We start from the raw sequence: 20,708 nt of genomic DNA, 5'->3' as shown, positions 1-20,708 counted from the left end.
GAAAGGTATAGGTGTACGTTCTTTCCTCGCGCTATACGAGACTGGAATAATAGAGAATTGTGAAGGTGGTTCGATGAACCCTCTGCCAGTCACTTAAATGTGATTTGCAGAGGATGGTCGGCTATCCACATTGAAGTTTTCAGTGTTTCGCGCAATAGCTTAAGGCGAATGTCGGGGTATTTCCTCTGCGTGGGACGTTGTTGGTTTCCTCTTCGTCTCCAGTGGTCTTGTTGAATGCACGTCAAACTCTAATCTTCCATTTCGTAGATTAATCTGTTTTCTGCTGTTCTCTCTTGAAGAAATGCTTTAAATCGCGTATGAAACACACCTTATGTTCTGTATTCCACGCGAAAGAATGTAATTTTTTTAATGTACTCAGTAGTTACTTGTCTAGTGACAAGTCCGTATTTACCCACGACGGATGTAAGGGGGATGCGCTGTCTGCATGGGAACTCTGTGAAGCTGATCTGTTTCCGAGACGTCGAAAAAATCTCTCCAAGGGCCTAATACTCGTAGTATTTCACTTTTCGTAGTATATATGTGTTTGCCCGCCCACTTAGCCGTGCAGTCTAACGCACTGCGGGCTGGTTCCCCTTCTTCCGCCTCAGTTACACTATGTCGGCGATTGCTGCACAAATACTATCTCCACGTACGCGTACACCATAGTTACTTTAACACGCAAACATTAGTGTTACACTCGTCTGGTGTTGAGACGTTCCCGGGGGCGGTTCACTGGGGGCGAACCGCACAATAAACCTGCGTTGGGGCGAGTGGACTGCTGTAGCCTGTTGTGGGGTTGTGAACCACTGAGGGCTACGGCGGGTACGAAGCCTCTGCGTCGTTTCTAGGTCCCCAGTTCCATACAATACAGTACAATACAATATGTCTCTTTAAAATGAGACCCCTGAATTAAGTTAAAGTTCGCCGAAAAGTCCGCTACAAACCTTCCTCCACTCCGTAAATTATTCCCGCACCAACCTCCACTATCCACTGTAAAGTGCTGAACAAATCGTTATCTTTTTTCTATGATCTCTCTTATAAACTGAAAAGTGCCTGTAAATGGGAATATTGCAAGAAAATGATACATGCATTTCTTGTACACGTCGATCTGCATAGTATACATTTTTGCTGGATGGTCTCGCATTCGAGGAAGCAAGTGTTATGATAAGTCTTTCCAACAGCTGACAATGCCTTTCATTCTTCCTCTTAGTCTTCTTTGAAGTTCTCTTCTACGGCATCTGGGGTATGAGGTCGACCTAATAAAAATACCATATGATGCGTTTTTGCCGTTATAACCGTGGCTACTGCTATTTATTATATATGGTACTTTTTGCAGACGATACTAATGGTATAATAAATCCAGTTACAGAAAAACCAACGGAAGAGTTGATAAATGATATCTTCTAAAGAATTATGAAGCGAATCTTTGAAAATGTACTCTCCCTAAATTTTGAAACAAAAAAAATACTACATTCAGTTCTGTACAGCAAGTAGTCCTACCAACTGTTGATGTAGCACATTAGCAGGATTGAGTAAATAAGTTGGAATGCTCCAAATTTTTGGGTGTAGGTATTGATGAAGATACGAAGTAGAAGCAGCATTTTACTGAGTTTCTCGAACAATTCACTTACATTTCCTCTTCGTATAATTGCTAATCTTGGAAACCAACGTATCAACCTCCTGACTATTTTACTGCGGTAACTCATTCCTTAGAAATAAAGAATTGATTGCAAAAAAAAGCTAGCAGTAAGAATAATACACTGATCAGCAAGAACATTATGACCTGTCCAGGCGATAGCAGCGTCACTTAACGAGGAGTGATTGCTAACGTGGCACACGCACGATGCGTGCGTGTGTTGTGTGTCAGTGAACTTGCTATCCGCGTGTACAATGGCGGGGCGCGCGAGTTGTCTGAGTTTGATAGGGGGCAGCGTTGCATGATCTGATGACTCCCGATGATAATGCCGATGGGAAGACGCGGATCTTCAGGGTAACCGCTGCTTGAAAACTGTACTGCAGGAAGCAGACAACCTGGAAGCGGCTCCATTGTGCTCTGGGGAGCATTAACGTGGACATCCATGGACCAAGTGGAGCTCGTGCAAGGGAACATGATGGTCAAGGAGTGTCGTACACTGATTGCAGACCATGTATATCTCTTCATGACGATCATGCTGCCCGACGGTAGTGGTATTTTCCAACTTTCAACAAGTTAGTGCGGTATGTCTTCAGTCTGGATTGTAATGTAGTGGTTCGAGGAACCCAGTGGCGAGTTCCAGTTGATGTGCCGGTCCTCCAACTCTCCAGAACTGAATTCGATTGAACACATCTGGGATGTGATTGAACGTGGCGTCAGAGCTCATGCTCCCCCCCTCCATGGCCCCCCTCTTTTCGCTGAATTTACCGGAATTTGGTGACTTGCGTATGCAGATGTGGTGCCAACTCCCTTCTATCAAGGCCTCATTACTTCCATGCCACGACTCGTCGCCACTGAAGGTGGACACACAGTCTATTAGGTAGGTGTTCGTAATGTTCTGGTATGTGCTGTTCACCCGTGGATGTCCACGTAGGCACATCTCCAAAGAGCTAGGCATTATAACTACTCCATCACAATACATACATTCGCCAATGGAATTCGTCATACATAATGCATCACAATTTGAGAAGAATAGTCGTGGCCATGCCTATGACACTAGAGAGGGGAAAAATGACCTCCTTTACGCATTATTAAGCTGTCAGTGTCTCAGGAAGAAGTTTGATATGCAGCAACAAAAATTTTTGATAATTTGCCCAACAACATAAAGTTTCTGACAAGTAGCAAGTCTTAAATCTAATTTAAAATCATTTCTCCTGGAGAAATTGCCGAATTTCTATTTGACTGGTAGCCAGTAAAAGAAAGGACAATTAAGTGTAGTTGCATGAGTAGGACTTGGAATAATGTTTCCATTAACGTTAACGCTAATCAGGTGTACATCTTCTGTAAAATAACACGTTCCACATTATTTCGATGAAAGAATCGTTCATATGGTCTATGGAACAGCTAACTTTGTTTCTTTTACTATTTTTTCATTGTAATGTAACTGTAATGATTGCTGTTGTTGCAGCTTACTAGAGCCGGTTTTGGTTGTGTGTTTCAGGTTGAGGTGATATCGCAGATGTGCAGCGAGACCCATCGTCCTAGTTGAGCGGTGAGTACCGCGGCCGCCTTGGGCAATTCCCAGCCAAGCGCGCTCCAGCTAATGGCCTTCTACACGCTCCAGCGCGGACGGAGACGGCGGTTCGTGAAATCGCGACTGGCGAATCGGCGAGGCGAGGTTAAGAGCGCCAACCCCGCAAGTGCGGCGCCTGTGTGCTTGCGTCACCCCGAGCCCCCGGCGGAACAGCCTCCTTGCAATCTGTGCCGGCCTCTTATCTCCCTGTCGTGTTCGACTGGCCAGATAAAGGGTTCTCCCCTTTCCCAACACTCTGCAGCCGGCGCGCGCTCACCGGCGTTGTCCGGCCGATGCAGCTTGCGGCGGAGAAAACGCGCAGTCCTGTACATGGGTTCTAACCAACCTGGTGCGAGAATACGTTAAGCCTACTACTTCACTGTTACCTCCGTGGTCTGCGTGTCCTTGTAGCATCTCTTTACCATCATGTAAATGTTACCAAAGTAGTGCTCATTCAGTAGTTAGCAATACAACCATAGGCGTCTTGCAATAGTCGCTGAAAAGCCGGAATTTTATAGTTGACAATGCGGCCTCAAACCCAGAAGAATTTTGTTGACTGTACTAGCTTGATATGCGGCAAGCCATTCTCGCCAGCCGCCAGCCTTCTGTCATTTTATGTTTTGATCACGACTGTGTCAAACATGTTAACTTTCGTTTAATTTTCTACTTCATTCAATACATGAACTTGAATTACCGTAAGATCAGCGTACTTCCTGTGTAGATTACCGACTAGTTACTTTTCTTTTACACTATACCTTTAGACTTACTACTGTCTACATCTACATGGTTACTCTGCTATTCACACTTAAGTGCCTGCAGAGGGTTCATCGAACCATTTTCATACTACTATTCTACCATGCGACTCTCGAATGGTGCGTGGGAAAAACGAACACCTAAATCTTTCCATTCGAGCTCTGATTTCTATTATTTTATTATGATCATTTCTTCCTACGTAGATGGGTGTCAACAAAATATTTTCGCATTCGGAAGAGAAAGTTCGTGATTGAAATTTCGTAAATAGATCCCGCCGCAGAGAAAACTGCCATTGTTTCAGTGACTGCCACCCCAACTCGCGTATCATATCAGTCACACACTCAGCCCTATTGCGCGATATCACGAAACGGTCAGCCCTTCTTTGCACTTTTTTGATGTCCTCCGTTAATCCTACCTGGTAAGGATCCCACACCACCCAGCAATATTAAAGCAGAGGGCGGACAAGTGTAATGTAAGCTGTCTCTTTAATGGATTTGTCGCATCTTGTAAGTGTTCTGCCAAGAAAGCGCAGTCTTTGTTTTGCCTTCCCCACAACATTGTCTACGTGGTCTTTCAAACTCTAAGTTGCTCGTAATTGTAATTCCTAGGTATTTAGTCCAATTGACAGCCCTTTGATGAATTTTGGGTATAAGATAAATCGCACAAATATGTTTTTTTTTTTTTTTTTTTTTTTTTTTTTTTACGACCCATGTGGATGACCTCGCACTTTTCTTTGTTGGTGCCAATTCCCACTTTTCGCGCCATACAGAAATTCGCTCTAGATCATTTTCTAATTGGAATTGATCGTCTCTAGATTTTACTAGGCGGTAAATTACAGCATCGTCTGCAAACAATCTAAGGGGGCTGCTCAGATTATCACCTAGATCATTCATGTAAATCAGGAACAGCAGAGGACCTATGACACTACCTTGGGGAACTCCAGATATCACTTCTGTTCTACTCGACGATCTGGACCGGAAGTAATTTGAGTTGTTTCACTCATGCTAGGAGCTGTTCTGGTTTCCAGTTCTGGAAAAACTGTATTTAGTAACTCCACTTTAGTGGCACCATAATCGGTAACATATACATCGCTATCGCGCAGTGACGGTATTGACTGTTTTGGCTGTCTATACTTTCCTATTATTTACAAATTAAATGTGCTTTGGGGAGACAAATACGGGATGGCATTGTACACGAAAGCGTCTTGGGAGATCCTCGAGCGCCCATTGCTGTACCGACGACGGAATGTACCCTTTGTGGTGGTCACTCCTGATCCTCTTAACAGCGGTCAGCTGTTCGGAGGCCATCAGGGTGCGGCACTGCCTGTGATTAACACGGATCTACGACTGACCTTTCCATTAGGCAGGAACTGTTCCTTCTGGCCTGGGAAGTGGGTTTCTGGAAGATGCAATAACATCTTTCAAAACATTTCTGGAAACTACAGCCCATATTTTAGATGCACTTCTTTCTCAGTTGTTGTCCGGCCCCGGTAGCTGAATGATGATACTATTTCTCCCAGATATGACCTATTATCCCCGAACAGAGACAAATGCAGTGACTTGGATTCGAGGTTTGACTGTGCTTTATCTTTTCCGAGACGGCATTAAGAATGTACTCGACTTTTGGGCCTTACTACAAGAACATCAATCACAGTTTGAGACATTCGAGATATCGAACATATTACGCAAATTTTTTAGGAAGTGCCTTGCTTGATCCCCTATCCAATTGGGATGTCCCGGTTAGAAGAATGTAATTATTGCCTATAAGTATCAGATCACGAAAGGACCAGTACAGTGGAGAGGATCCACCACCACACGTGAAGACGTACCAGTCACCAAAGCGAGGTGTAACGGGATTAGCGAGGTACGCGTCCAAGAAGAGGAACGTGGTCCGTTATTGTTTTGTACTGACAGAAGCAGGATATTTTTTCACTATTATGTTAAAGTCCACTTATTTACGTTTCCCAGAAATATTTTATTTTATAAAGGTCATCGTCTTATATAAAAAATCTGATAGAAGCAGTTTATGTTTGTTATTGTTACACCCAAAAAAAATGGTCAGTGACGGGTGGTCAATGCTCTGCACCCGGGTTCGATTCCCGGCTGGGTCGGGGAATTTTCTCCGCCCAGGGAGTGGGTGTTGTGCTGTCCTCGTCATCATCCTATCATCCTCAACGACTGCAGGTCGCCGAAGTGATGTCAAATGGTAAGACCAGCACCCGGCGAACGGTCTGCCCGACAGGAGGCCCTAGTCATACAATTCAATAAAAAACAACTCAATAACTTTTTCATAATGCGGAGCCACAGTCATAATATATTTCTTTAAAGTCAGTACCGACATTAGACTGTCGTTTATTTACACTTGATAATGGCACCTTAAAACCGAAATCATGATTGTGTGATGGTAAATTAACAATGGAAATAAATAAGTCTAATGGCGGTACTGACTAAAATAAAAAGAACTCAGTTGTTTCCTCGCGCTGGTATTCTGTAGTGCGTGTTAACAAAGAGCTCGTTCCTTTTGCACTAGCCTGTGTACTGGCCGGCCCAAACTGCGCAGACTAGGTAATCGCAGAAGTTACTGTTATTTTCCGCAATTGGAGGGACGTTCGCGCTATGCCCTACGATTGGTCATAGCGGCGAGAAGAGAGCGCCTCAACAATGTTCAGGAGGGACGCTGGAGGAAATTGAAAATTACATTCTTTGTTCGGAATTCGTTCAGGGGACACACTGTTATTCTACGCTTCGTCTGGAGCCGGCGCCGCAATTGGGCTGGGTTCACAGTCCTGCGACTTGGCATAATTTCGCTGATGAGTCGTGGGGGCATCGTGTACATCGACCCTGCTGCCACGAACGTTACGTGAGTGTTTGGTAAAACTATAGCTCGGATCTAAATGCAAGTTACCATCTTTGATTCATGTTTCGAGACAACCTTTCGGTCTGTCGAATCTGACTCTCTTCGTTTTGCCTCTGATTTTCTCAATGTCTTACTTTTGCTTGTACCCTGTTTTTTTTTTCCGCCGGCCGTGGTGGTCTCGCGGTTCTAGGCGCCCAGTCCGGAACCGTGCGACTGCTACGGTCGCAGGTTCGAATCCTGCCTCGGGCATGGATGTGTGTGATGTCCTTAGGTTAGTTAGGTTTAAGTAGTTCTAAGTTCTAGGGGACTAATGACCACAGCAGTTGAGTCCCATAGTGCTCAGAACCATTTAAAGCATTACTCTGTTTTTCATTTTTTACACAATGTTAATTGTTCACTTCAAATTTTCCAACGACATCTGACGGGGGCGGCCCATACAACAACCTTTTCATTTTAAAATCAACCCAATGTCAGTTGTGTTTACAGTTATCATTTTTCTTGAATTAACATTAATGAAGTGTTTCATTTAGTAGTTTCACCTTCGCTAATACTGGTAACGAGTTCTCTCTACCACAGGTGTTATGGCCACAGTAAATTTCATACGGGTGTTATCCAACAAGCAAACAGTGTGCAGCCGGCCGTTGTGGACGAGCGGTTTTAGGCGCCCTAGACTGGAACGGCGCGACTGCAACGGTCGCAGGTTCGAATCCTGCCTCGGCCATGGATGTGCGTGATGTCCTTAGGTTGGTTAGTTTCAAGTAGATCTAAGTCTAGGGGACTGATGACCTCAGATGTTACGTCCCATAGTGCTTAGAGCCATTTGAACCATTTTGTAGACTGTCTGGTATTTTACTTCTACAGTTTTAAAGTGAACCAAATGCTATTTTTTGAATGTGCTACCTTTTTTCACATTTGGAAATAACTGCATGTGTGGTGACTGTTGATAGGTATTGTGTGCTTTGACGTTCATATTCTTTCACCCATATTATGATTCTAGTTACGGTGCGTTTTCTGTACTCTTTGTAATGTTGTACGTCGTACTTGTATATTGTCCGTCGTAATTCGTTGATCTCTGTTTCCGATACCACGAGAATGAAGCAGTGCATCACTATTGTTATAGTTTTCGGCATCAGGGTTTGAAGTTAAGGTCCTGTACTGACATTCAGCAAAAATCTGACGGGGAAGACATCCTGACCTGTAGAAGAAAGCTGCAGAAAATGAGGCGCAGTGCAGTGGTAACGAGGAGGATTTTAAAAATAGAAAGTGTGTCACGAGAAAAATTGCTCGCCTGAGTGGACACAGATTTCTAAAGGGCCATTAGTTTCTTTCGATGTAGCAGAACAAAAGTGGTGAAAAGTGTAGGTTCCCTTTCACGACTCGGCTGTTCCTCGTCTGAGATTGCACCCCCATTGAGTCTCGGGAAAGGCGCCTCGCTCGGTGACCTTTAGGATGGGTGCGCCGAGGTAATCGCAGGGCGGGTCTGCGTCTGCGTCTGCGTCGGCGAGGTGCCACGCCGAGGCGTTCTTCCGTAGGGTGCCTCGTGCGGATCCCCTGACGGAACTGGAAGTTCGTCACGGAAAAGGGACTGCTGTCGTAAGGGAGGCACGAGTTTCGTCGACGTCGAATGTGTGTGTTTACTCTCAACAGGTTAATGCCCTCCAGCACACTTCATCGACCTTCAGGACCTCGCACACGTTCCTGTTAGTCCCCATCTGTACGGGCTTACCTGCGCAGATGTCCAAGACATCCACCCTGTGGTAAGCCTGTGAGGTTTTCATCTTAACTTACGGTTACAGCTTCGAGAGACGAAAACTATTAGGTCTACAACTTTGCTTCCGCCGTTTTGCAGTAGACGGCTTTTGTGGAAAGTAGTGGCACAAGTCGCAGTGAGTAAGTGTCATACAATAAGCTTGGGCATTTGAGAGCATAACACCATCAAAATATTAGTCGATTTTTGATTGCATCTTAAAGCTATTCTCCGCCGAATATGTCAACTTACGACCCTATTCTCGTCATCTGCGGGAGGTTTTAATTTTCTGTTTTGATGTGAAGAAGCCTGCGGCCGAGGCTTATAAAAAGCTGCGTAAGACCAATGGCGAGACACCTGTTTGTGACAGAACTTGGCAGAAAATGATTTCCATGCTTCGAGAAAGGTGATTTTGACGTTGAAGACCGGTGTGATTGTGAAAGAGAGCGAGCTTTCGATGCTACTGCAACCGACGAGAACAGTCACAAGAGGTCGTTATCGAAAGAAATTGATGTGTTTGAGCCAATCACTCAAAGACAAACGGCCACAATACAGCGATAGACAAGCGACGTGTAATCAAGCTGCGGGCATATGGCGTATTTTCTCAGTTGTGTGACTGGATTCGTGATTTCCTGTCAGGGAGGTCGCAGTTCGTAGTAATAGACGGCAAATCATCGAGTAAAACTGAAGTGATATCAGGTGTTCCCCAGGGAAGCGTCCAGGGACCTCTGCTGTTCTTGATCTATATAAATGACCTGGGTGACAATCTGAGCAGTTCTCTTAGGTTGTTCGCAGATGATGCTGTAATTTACCGTCCAGTAAGGTCACCCGAAGAACAGTATCAGTTGCAAAGCGATTTAGAAAAGATTGCTGTATGGTGTGGCAGGTGGCAGTTGACGCTAAATAACGAAAAGTGTAAGGTGATCCACATGAGTTCCAAAAGAAATCAGTTGGAATTCGATTACTCCAAAAATAGTACAATTCTCAAGGCTGTCAATTCAACTAAGTATCTGGGTATTAAAATTACGAACAACTTCAGTTGGAAAGACCACATAGATAATATTGTGGGGAAGGCGAGCCAAAGGTTGCGTTTCAATGGCAGGACACTTAGAAGATGCAACAAGTCCACTAAAGAGACAGCTTACATTACACTCGTTCGTCCTCTGTTAGAATATTGCTGCGCGGTGTGGGATCCTTACCAGGTGGGATTGACGGAGGACATCGAAAGGGTGCAAAAAAGGGCAGCTCGTTTTGTATTATCACGTTATAGGGGAGAGAGTGTGGCAGATATGATACACGAGTTGGGATGGAAGTCATTAAAGTAAAGACGTTTTTCGTCGCGGCGAGATCTATTTACAAAATTTCAGTCGCCAACTTTCCGAATGCGAAAATATTTTGTTTAGCCCAACCTATATAGGTAGGAATGATCGTCAAAATAAAATAAGAGAAATCAGAGCTCGAACAGAAAGGGTTAGGTGTTCGTTTTCCCCGCGCGCTGTTAGGGAGTGGAATAGTAGAAAGATAGTATGATTGTGGCTCGATGAACCCTTTGCCAAGCACTTACATGTGAATTGCAGAGTAGTCATGTAGATGTAGAAAAGATGATATTGCAGCAAGACAGTGCACAACCCAAAGCCGAAAATCCTGTCAAAACATACTTGGAAGTCGGCCGGAGTGGGCGAGCGGTTCTAGGCGCTACAGTCTGGAACCGCGCGACCGCTACGGTCGCTTGTTCGAATCCTGCCTCGGGCATGGATGTGTGTAATGTTCTTAGATTAGTTAGGTTTAAGTAGTTCTAAGTTCTAGGGGATTGATGACCACAGAAGTTCAGTCCCATAGTGCTCAGAGTCATTTGAGCCATACTTGGAAATGTTGAAATTGGAAGTTCTCCTCCACCTGCCGTATTCTCCGGATATGCCTCCCTCTGACTGCCACCTTTCTCGGTCTGTGGCACACGACCAAGCTGACTAGCACTTGCGGTTATATGAACCAGTGCAAAATTGGATCGATTCATGGCTCCTCTCAATAGATGCCCAGTTTATACACTGTGGGACTCGTATGCTGCCCTAAAGCTAGGAGAAAGCTGTGGTCAGCGACGACCAGTACTCTGAATCGTAATTTTTTTTTGTAAGTTTTTCACAATGAAGTCTCTAACTTCGAGAAAAAACGGCAGAAGCAGTTGGAGACCTAGTATTTAGAAGTAGTGAGCTTGTTACTTGCTTGATAAGAACGAAACAGATGATAGTATCACAACGGCAGTACGTTAACTTTGGCTAGATACATTCCAGACTTCATTGAAGATCTGTAGTTTTTTTCCCTGTATATTTGTTTACGATGGCTCTTCAATTTCTTTTAAAAGATAGCGCCCTTGTCTGACAGGCTCTGAATCGTTGTCCCCCGATTTTGTGCAAGCAGGTTTCACAGTCCGCTTCTATCTCTGCTGCTGCTGCTCTCCGCCTGCCCCTGTCCTCCACCCCCATCTGCAAAAGAACAACACTGTCGTCAACACCACTTTTCACGTGACAGATACTGTAGAACTTTGATCAAAATAACAATGTGAACTGTAGAAAATGTTTTATTATATTAATAAGAATTTGTTCATATCCGTGCTGAGTACATTGAATTTCAGATAATTACATCATGCTGACAACTTCCGGAGCCGGCCGTGGTGGCAGAGCGGTTCTACGCGCTTCAGTCCGCAACCACGCGGCTGCTACGGTCGCAGGTTCGAATCCCGCCTCGGGCATGGATGTGTGTGATGTCCTTAGGTTAGTTAGGTTTATGTAGTTCTAAGTTATAGGGGACTGACGACCTCAGAAGTTAAGTCCCATAATGGTGAGAGCCATTTGAACCATTTTTTTTTTACAACTTCCGCAACATCATAATTTAATGCAGTGGTAAGTGCTAATGTGCTACAGCGCACTGTAAATATCGTACTTAAATTAAGCCACTTCTCTCTGAATGCAAACCGAAGTTGGCAATTAAAGTACGCCATTTGTCTTCGAATGGCTGCCCGTATGCAGATGGACGGAAACGTGTTGTGTTGCCCTCTCTCCGCTATAACTAGAAACTAATGTCGAATGCTGCAATGACAGTCAGCCGCGCACAATCACCTCAGCGAAGGGATGCAGCTGCTTTCGACTGTGGATGCTTTCAGGTGACGTTATCCCTCCCAGTACTGTGAGTGCTGTGTTGCTCATAGCACGAGGTGAATATTTTTTGTTTGAAAGCGCTTGTAAATTATTGTGCAAGCGTAGAATATGAGACATTTTTTAGCAATATTTCACCTTTTGCTGCTATAGGAAAATAGAAAGTGATCAAGCGCACCAGCTGGCAGCGTATTGGCTCGGGCGCGATTCGCACTGCTACTAAAACGTTTATTTGTTTTGGTTTTTTCCATTCCTGACAATGTTGGCAGAGTAATTGTAAATTTAAATATATTCAGACAGTTTAATTTAGAAACGTAAAATTAAGTGTATTTTGTTACGATTAATACCCTTGTAAATAAAAGGCTATAGGTTGTAGTACAAAAGTGAGTATACAAGAAAATTAGTGAGGAAGTGTGTGAAAGGAGTTGGATCTGTAGGTGTGATTTTAGCGGTGCACATTTTCTTACCATGTTTGTTATTCAGGAACAGCAGTGTTGTGTGGGGTACAGAAGGAGTGAAAGATAAAAGACGTATTAATGCATTAATTAAAGTGGAAATCAACAACATGTAAATAGCGTAGTTACCTTAGTGCACTGGGCAAAGCTAATATCGCAACAGTAGTAAGTCACGTCCACCACGACGACATAGTGAAACGCTATCCATTTATTTTCGTGATATTGTAGGGCATCGGTAAAATTTTGCACGAGTCGCCATGTATTTACAGGATATAAAATCAAAGTGGACTGTCACCACTGTCAGTGTTACACCACTGTCAGTGTTACACCACTGTCAGTGTTACACCACTGTCAGTGTTACACCACTGTCAGTGTTACACCACTGTCAGTGTTACACCACTGTCAGTGTTACACCAAGCTCTGTACACTGTTTATTCGGAGGATGTAAGCAGTTGACTGGTAAGCCTAACAGAATGCCTTGAGTAGGACTCTGGTTCAATTCACGTTACGCTAGGGATTTTTCCTTCGCGGGAGGACTAGAATGGAATCCAGCCAGTGTCTCATAGTGGGATTTTTGGAGGGCTACTTGAATGAGAAGCAGTGACTTGGAGGTTTGGAAGCTCACAGTGCCCCTGAGAGTGGTGTGCAGACCCCATGCCCTTCCACCCCCGCTTGAAAGAGAATGAGATGGTGGCCGGTCAGCAGTGATGGTCCTGTCAGGGCAAGAACGCTAAGTAGTCATTCCGTGTTTCTTTCCCCTTCTGCCCTGGCGCACTCAACGGTTTTTGATTGACCGATCTCCCTGTGGTCCTAGGAAACTTGTCAGTTTCATTGTTTCCAACAGATACAGTAGGCTTGTAAATGAAACGCCTTTCCGTCACGGAAAATTTTCCAAGAGAAAAAGGAAAGAAGATTAAGGTCTAATGTACCTTTCACGTCGAGGTCATTAGAGACTTCTTTGGGTTGCCACTCGCGTATTTTAATATAGCCACACGAGAAGACTACATGATCTCAATACACCACCTTCTGATACAGCAAAGTACATGATCAAACACAAAGTTTACGAGAATGTATCATATGCGTCACGTGTCTGTGCCTCATGACCACCGAAGTGAATCTTTTAATACTGAATACTGGCAAACACATCCTGCCACAGACAACATGACTGTACATCTCGACTGCCTAATCCAGAGTGACGAACAGGCCGAAACACTTCACGCGCATACCAGAAAAGGGGTGACCCGAACGCTTCCGAAGTGCTTCGTCAGCAATTTCGTCACTTTTGCTTTTGACTTACATTGTTTTCAAAAATTCTAAGGTGACCGATTGATAGTCAGCTGTTGAGAGATATTTATATTAAAAAGTGAAGTCATCCCAGTGAGTAGTTTAACTAATCATAATAACTATACTTTAACGTTTTGGCGCCCTTGCTCCGAACACAGCAGCCAATCACAGAGCAGTAGCATTATGCAGGCGGTCTTTCTCACGGGAATGGTACCGAATCTAACATGTCCCACAGGTACCTCACACCATATTTCGTCATCTATATACATCTTGCATCTCCACTGCTCTGGGAACAGCTTCTTGGAGCCTAATATGATGGCTGACTAAGCCAGAAATATTAGAAGTACTACTATTTACAGAGACTAGCCCTCAAATAAGTAATCGAAAAGTACCTTGTATTAAACATAGCACGTATTTCTTGTAGAATTGGTTGTCGTTTAAGAAACTTATTTGTTTTCATGCTACCTCAAATTGGAAATTGGAGTCTGTAAAAATATGAAAGGTTTTTTTAGTAAAATGTAGATAGAGAGGGAAAGAGTCACAGCTCTTCTCCCGTGGATTTGCACCTGTTCCGTGCTTCTCAGTGCGTTACTGTGGTGGGCGAACGAGCTTTCTGGTTGGCGACTGCTGTAGTTAAATCACGTGGTAAATAAGACATAATTCAATGTCAGAGTTACGAACAATGTTGTTCTCAACTTGCTTTCAGGCTGCTGCATCTCTCGTGCCGGAAATCCGGCCGCTAGCGCGGCAGTTGGCTGGGCGAACAGCAGTAGCAGGAGGACTAAACGCCGCCGCGGGATTAGGCAGATGGCCGCCCGTCACAAAGACGGACGCTAATGCTCCTTAAAGCGCCTCCCGCTTCCATTTTAAATGTGCCTCCCAGGACGCCGTAAAGCTCGCAGCCAGAAATTATGTATTATTCCGGCCGCTCGCGTACCCGTCTCCGCACGAAGAGCCACGGCACTGCGCGGTTTACCCTCGCTTTAGCCTCAACCCGAGCGCGCCCCTCTGGCAACTCTGCGCTCCTGCAGGGTTTGTCATTTTATTCCTGCCATAACTTCTCGGCTTGCCGGCGAGGATTACGCGACTTGTTTTCGCAAATTACAGTGCGCAGTGGAAGTATCCCGATAATGCTTTGTCAAATGGCGACGTGATCTTTAAACAATTGTTGATTGATCAGCATATCTAAATGTATGTCCACACAATACATCCTCCGCCGTGCGCAATCGCACACGCACGAGAATAAAAGAGCCATACACAAATATTTATGGGTGGAATGCATGTAGCCATGGGCGTTCTCGTGTCCACACGTTGCCTCATTGACCGAGCAGTCTGCCGTAAACCCACTTCTTGGTTTTGGGGGATTGTGTTGCGTTTATTGTGATGAAAGGGCGACAGATAAAGAAAACATAAAAGTGACTGTAGTTAACGAAAGATCTAAATAACAGACATAAGAGAAATACGAAGTTATAACCTTTTTGCCTGCAAATTTCAGAATGAGGTCATAGCGAGATTTCAAATTTTCTCCTCGGGAAATTCGGCGATAAGGCTGGCATTCAAAATTTCAGTCGCTAGTGACGATGGACTTACCAGTTTTCAGCTATTTATTCCACATTTAAGCACAAGCGTTTGCGTGATTATTCCTGAAATTGAGAATGCATAAAGGAGTTTGTCAATAGTTATGTGAAGTATTTAATATCAAAAACAGTCTTGATCACAATTTATTTATTATGGTGACCGGTTTCAACCACCTACTGCGGTCATCTTCAGACCAATGAGTAACCACCTCCTTCTGCTGAAGTGATTCTCCAGCAGGAGGAGGTTCTTACTCATTGTAAATTGTGATCAAGACTGTGTTTGATAGTATTTGTAACACATTGATCCCATAACGTATTCAAAAGTAATTAGTTATGTGAAGGTCAGTGCTTCATTTGTATTTTATATTCTCACTCAATCGCAATGAGGAAGATTATGCAGATTAACATCCTCGGGTTCGACAAATTTTGGAATTTCATAGACTCCAGCATCCATTAGAAAGGACTTCTTTTAAATGCTGTATTCATTTCATCATAAGAGTAATTGGCTCTGAGCACTATGGGACTTAACATCTGTGGTCATCAGTCCCCTAGAACTTAGAACTACTTAAACCTAACTAAGCTAAGGACATCACACACATCCATGCCCGAGGCAAGATTCGAACCTGCGACCGTAGCAGTTGCAGGGTTCCGGACTGCGCGCCTAGAACCGCTAGACCACTGCGGCCGGCAAGAGTAATTCATTTCTGTTTCTAGTAGTTTGTTAAGGAGCGACACATACCCTCGTCACTTCTTTTCTTCAATGCTCCTCAGTTGTGCTTTTAAATCGCCATACCACGAGTATTCGTCCACAGTTTTTGTATGCACTTTCATAAATTTCTTATATATTTTTCTCTGTTTTCCTATTTGGAAGGCTTTTTATCTAATATGTGACGTCAGGGTAACGCATCTCAAATTTTTATTCAAATAAGCTTCAGAAGCGGCTGTACATAAGACTATCGTGAGCGTGCTTCCTTCGGGGTCAATAAACATTGTATGTATCGTTTGACCCTTGTGCCGCAATTACGCAGGGTCAGCCATCGTTAATCGGATTTGGCATGTTAATGTTTAAGGGGTGGCTGGATGCCCTTCCTGCCGCCACGCTGTACCCCCCGGGATGGAATTAGTGTACACCAACTATCTGCGTCGATTGTAATCCAGGGAATAGTGCGAAAGTGTTCAAATGTCTGCGAGCCGTGTCACTGAGGCGGAACGTAGGAACCAGCCCGGTATTCACCTAGCGGGATGTGGAAAATGGCCTAAAAACCACATCCAGGCCGGCCGGCACATCGGCCCTCGTCGTTGATCCGCCGAGCGGATTCGATGCGGGGCCGGTGCGCCTACCCGAGTCCAGGAAGCAGCGCGTTAGCGCTCTCAGCTAGCCTGGCGGGTCGGGGTCAATAAACATTATTGCACGTAAATCGCTACGTACCATAACCTCAACATAATACACGATCGCATTCACATGATAGCTGCCGGTCATCTGCTAAAAAGCGCAAAGATTTCTACCGTTGCACCTAGCAATGCGCTTAACGCACGGCTTCCATTCCCAGGAAATCACGCGTGCACAAATGTTCATGCGTGATTGCGCAAAGTTGAATACAAGGAAGGCATCTTGTACACGCACGTTCCTGGTTCAAGAATGTAGTCGCCGCAGATGCCTGTCCTTTGAGACAATGCATGCATGTCCGAAAGAGCATTGCACGTCACTTATTACAAACACACTCTGCGCTATCGTATTTATCCGCCGATATCAGGCTCGCAACTGCGGATTAAACGTCTCCCCTGTATGGGGAATCACAGTTACTGTAAGAGTGGAGGTTAATGACGCCAGTGGCCTTGCCGCAGTGGAAACAACGGTTCCCGTCAGATCACCGAAGTTAAGCGCTCTCGGGCTGGGCTAGCACTTGGGTGGGTGACCATCCGGTCTGCCGAGCGCTGTTGGCAAGTGAGGTCTCCCAGCCCTTGTGAGGAAAACTGAGGAGGTACTTGACTGAGAAGTAGCGGCTCCGGTCTCTGAAACTGACATACGGTCGGGAGAGCGGTGTGCTCACCAAATGCCCCTACATGCCCGCATCCAGTGACGCCTGTGTATGAGGATGACACGGCGGCCGGTCGGACTGTTGAGCCTTCATGGCCTGTTCGGGAGGAGGAGGAGGTTGATGACGCATGGACGACGAAATATGGAAGTTTGGGTCTGGCCGTGACGCCTGCACGGATAGCCAAAATGGTTAAGGCGACCGCCTGTGACAAGCTGGAAAACCGGGCTCGAGAAACAGTCCATCGTAAATTTTCATTCCTTTCTACGGTTGGAGTTACCCGTATTCTCAATTACGAGTAGATATCCTGTAGTTCACTCCAGCGCCTGTTTCTTCAACACTTGTCGAAAGGAACATTGAATCGTACTGCTTACGAACACAGGCACTAAAGTATCCTGTATTTACAGCCCCACGATTTGCTCTTCCCTCTTCGAAATTATCCAAGATATAATCTCCTCCACCTACATATGCTAGATCAGTCATTGGAATAGGATCTGGCTTGAGTTCTCCAAAAGGATCGATATCACTCATGTTGTCGCCACTCTTCAAAGAGATATCGTAATCAGAATCAGTCTCCTCAGTTTCTTTTCGTCTTTGTGTCCTTGGGCCTTCCCCTGCTCTCCCCCGACTCCAACACACCCGGGAATGAGTTTACTACTGAAAGTGTGCTGAAACGGCACTGCGGAGAGACTTCCTGAACACACCGTACAATACAAAATCGACAATGGGATGAATATTCAATTCATTTATTAAATAACTTCTACTAGTATACATCTCCCCCCCCCCCCATGAACCATGGGGGGGGGGGGGGGGCGCTTGCGTGCCTCAAAGATACAGATAGGCGTACCGTAGGTGCAACCACAACGGAGGGTTATCTGTTGAGAGGCCAGACAAACGTGTGGCTCCTGAAGAGGGGTAGCAGCCTCTTCAGTCTGGATGATTGAAGCAGCCTTACTGTATGGTTAAATGATGATGGCGTCCTCTTGGGTAAAATATTCCGGAGGTAAAATAGTCCCCCATTCGGATCTCCGGGCGGGGACTACTCAAGAGGATGTCGTTATCAGGAGAAAGAAAACTGGCGAGCGTGGAATGTCAGATCCCTTAATCGGGTAGGTAGGTTAGAAAATTTAAGAAGGGAAATGGATAGGTTAAAGTTAGATATAGTGGGAATTAGTGAAGTTCGGTGGCAGGAGGAACAAGACTTCTGGTCAGGTGATTACAGGGTTATAAACACAAAATCAAATAGGGGTAATGCAGGAGTAGGTTTAATAATGAATAGGAAAATAGGAATGCGGGTAAGCTACTACAAACAGCATAGTGAACGCATTATTGTGGCCAAGATAGATACGAAGCCCACACCTACTACAGTAGTACAAGTTTATATGCCAACTAGCTCTGCAGATGACGAAGAAATTGAAGAAATGTATGATGTGATAAAAGAAATTATTCAGGTAGTGAAGGGAGACGGAAATTTAATAGTCATGGGTGACTGGAATTCGACAGTAGGAAAAGGGAGAGAAGGAAATGTAGTAGGTGAATATGGATTGGGGCTAAGAAATGAAAGAGGAAGCCGTCTGGTAGAATTTTGCACAGAGCATAACTTAATCATAGCTAACACTTGGTTCAAGAATCATAAAAGAAGGTTGTATACATGGAAGAATCCTGGAGATACTAAAAGGTATCAGATAGATTATATAATGGTAAGACAGAGATTTAGGAACCAGGTTTTAAATTGTAAGGCATTTGTAGATGTGTACTCTGACCAGAATGTATTGGTTATGAACTGTAGATTAAAACTGAAGAAATTGCAAAAAGGTGGGAATTTAAGGAGATGGGACCTGGATAAACTGACTAAACCAGAGGTTGTACAGAGTTTCAAGGAGAGCATAAGGGAACAATTGACAGGAATTGGGGAAAAAAATACAGTAGAAGACGAATTGGTAGCTCTGAGGTATGAAGTAGTGAAGGCAGCAGAGGATCAATTAGGTAAAAAGACGAGGGATGCTAGAAATCCTTGGGTAACAGAAGAAATATTGAATTTAATTGATGAAAGGAGAAAATATAAAAATGCAGTAAATGAAGCAGGCAGAAAGGAATACAAGCATCTCAAAAATAAGATCGACAGGAAGTGCAAAATGGCTAAGCAGGCATTTCTAGAACACAAATGTAAGGATATAGAGGCTCATCTCACTAGGGGTAAGATAGATACAGCCTACAGGAAAATTAAAGAGACCTTTGGAGAAAAGAGAGCCACTTGTATGAATATCAAGAGCTCAAATGGAAACCCAGTTCTAAGCAAAGAAGGGAAAGCAGAAAGGTGGAAGGAATATATAGAGTGTCTATACAAGTGCGATGTACTTGTGGACAATATTATGGAAATGGTAAAGGATATAGATGAAAATGAAATGGGAGATATGATACTGCGTGAAGAGTTTGACAGAGCACTGAAAGACCTGAGTTGAAACAAGGTTCCGGTAGTAGACAACATTCGTTTAGAACTACTGACGGCCTTGGGAGAGCCAGTCCTGACACAACTTTACCACCTGGTGAGCAAGATGCAGGAGACAGGGGTAATACCATCAGACTTCAAAAAGAATATAATAATTCTTATCCCAAAGAAAGCAGGTGTTGACAGATGTGAAAATTACCGAACTAACAGTTTAATAAGTCACAGGTGCAAAACACTAACACGAATTATTTACAGACGAATGGAAAAACTGGTAGAGGCCGACCTCGGGGAGGACCAGTTTGGATTCCGTAGAAATGTTGGAACACGTGAGGCAATACTGATCTTACGACTTATCGTAGAAGAAAGATTAAGGAAAGGCAAACCTACGTTTCTACCATTTGTAGACTTGGAAAAAGCTTTTGACAATGTTGACTGGAATGCTCTCTTTCAAATTCTGAAGGAGGCAGGGGTAAAACACAGGGAGCGAAAGGCAATTTACAATTTGTACAGAAACCAGATGGCAGTCATAAGAGTCGAGGGGCATGAAAGGGAAGCAGTGGTTGGGAAGGGAGTAAGACAGGGTTGTAGCCTATCCCCGATGTTATTCAATCTGTATATTGAGCAAGCAGTAAAGGAAACAAAAGAAAAATTCGGAGTAGGTATTAAAATCCATGGAGAAGAGATAAAAACTTTGAGGTTCGCCGATGACATTGTAATTCTGTCAGAGACAGCTAAGGACTTGAAAGAGCCGTTGAACGGAATGGACAGCATCTTGAAAGGAGGATATAAGATGAACACCAACAAAAGCAAAACGAGGATAATGGAAAGTAGTCGAATAAAGTCGGCTGATGCTGAGGGAATTAGATTAGGACACTTAAAGTAGTAAAGGAGTTTTGCTATTTGGGGAGCAAAATAACTAATGATGGTCGAAGTAGAGAGGATATAAAATGTAGACTGGCAATGGCAAGGAAAGCGTTTCTGGAGAAGAGAAATTTGTTAACATCGAGTATAAATTTAAGTGTTGTTGGTTTAGCGTAGTAAGTGGCGTCCCTGACCTCCGCCGGCACGGTAGCTCAGCATGTACGGTCAGAGGGTAATGTGCCCTCTGTAATAAAAGAACCGAGTTAACAGATAAACAACGAACTTAAATGGATGTCTTACGACGTCCGCCCCGAGCAGATGCAACGAACTAAAGC

The 20,708-nt window shown here is 44.3% G+C and overlaps 1 protein-coding gene and 1 pseudogene across 2 annotated transcripts in view; both read left to right on the top strand.

Moving 5' to 3' along the window:
• LOC126336741 (protein yippee-like 2) overlaps window positions 1–20,708 on the top strand; it is a 566,443-nt gene that overhangs the window by 309,613 nt on the left and 236,122 nt on the right. For both annotated transcript variants that reach the window (XM_050000740.1, XM_050000749.1), the window contains exon 2: window positions 3,135–3,185. The gene's annotated coding sequence lies outside the window, so the exon portion shown is untranslated. The remainder of the gene's footprint in view (window positions 1–3,134; window positions 3,186–20,708) is intronic.
• LOC126290881 (5S ribosomal RNA) lies at window positions 16,854–16,971 on the top strand (annotated as a pseudogene).

The sequence above is a fragment of the Schistocerca gregaria genome, chromosome 1 (genome assembly GCF_023897955.1).
Source record: "Schistocerca gregaria isolate iqSchGreg1 chromosome 1, iqSchGreg1.2, whole genome shotgun sequence".
NCBI lineage: Eukaryota > Metazoa > Arthropoda > Insecta > Orthoptera > Acrididae > Schistocerca > Schistocerca gregaria.
The sequence above is the reverse complement of the archived record's forward strand: the minus strand, read 5'-3'. Positions and strand labels throughout refer to the sequence as shown.